Source organism: Urocitellus parryii, chromosome 5 (assembly GCF_045843805.1).
Source record: "Urocitellus parryii isolate mUroPar1 chromosome 5, mUroPar1.hap1, whole genome shotgun sequence".
Taxonomy (NCBI): domain Eukaryota; kingdom Metazoa; phylum Chordata; class Mammalia; order Rodentia; family Sciuridae; genus Urocitellus; species Urocitellus parryii.
The window spans coordinates 61,011,738-61,012,675 of record NC_135535.1 but is presented as its reverse complement, the minus strand read 5'-3'; the positions used below and the strand labels follow the sequence as shown (position 1 = coordinate 61,012,675).

Here is a 938-nt window from a genome sequence, read left to right as displayed (position 1 = left end):
GAAAAGGTTAAACACTTTATGAAATTGCATGTCATACTTTCACAAGGGCTATACTAAACTTCTCTGTGTCATTAAATTTTAGTAAATGTGGTGTGGAGTGTACATCCTCCCATCTTTCTTTTATGACATATTGTTCTAAATAACTGTTTCCAATGTTTTTTTTTAACCTATAGATAACAACCACATATATATATATATATATATATATATATATATATATGTGTGTGTGTGTGTACATATATAATACCAACACAAAATTATAATTCTATTATTATTTTGTCTATGAATTTCATATTGTAGCAAATGCTTCATAAATAAATGAAATAAGACATTCTATAAGATTATAATATGCGAGCAAAAACACAAAAGAGAAAATGAGAAATGTGAACAAAGCTTGTAAATGTTAAATTAAATGATAAATGATAACCTTATACTACCACACATAAATAATATATATATATACATATATATATATATATATATGTATATATATATATATACATACATACATAGAAGGTAGTTGTAGACATTAAAAATAAATTAAGCAAAATTTTATAATCTTATTCAAAATTTATCTGAAAATGATTATTCTAAAAGTCAAAAAAGGAAATAATTGGAAATCAATCTAAACCTTTCCAAAGTGAAATTATAAGAAAATACATTTATATATAAGTGCTGCTGTATTGAAAACCAGAAATTGGGTTGCTCTAGACATCAGAATTTAATGTATCTCTTTGTAGTTTCTTTAGTTTATCCTAACTGAAGTTTATTGAACCTCTTGAATATTTAAATCCATGTCTTTCATCAAATTGGGGAAATTTAATCATTATTACTCCAAATATTCTGTTATCCTTTCATTTCATCCTCTGGCTTCCCAAAATGTATATTTATACACTGCAAGTACTATAGACTCAGATACTTTTAATCTTTTTTTTTCT

At 24.3% G+C, this 938-nt stretch overlaps 1 non-coding gene across 1 annotated transcript; it reads right to left on the bottom strand.

Annotated features, from left to right (window-relative positions):
* Positions 1 to 103, bottom strand: LOC113178623 (U6 spliceosomal RNA). Its single transcript, XR_003300237.1, has one exon. It is a non-coding gene; the product is annotated as a U6 spliceosomal RNA (small nuclear RNA).
* Between the last annotated feature and the right edge of the window lie 835 nt (positions 104 to 938).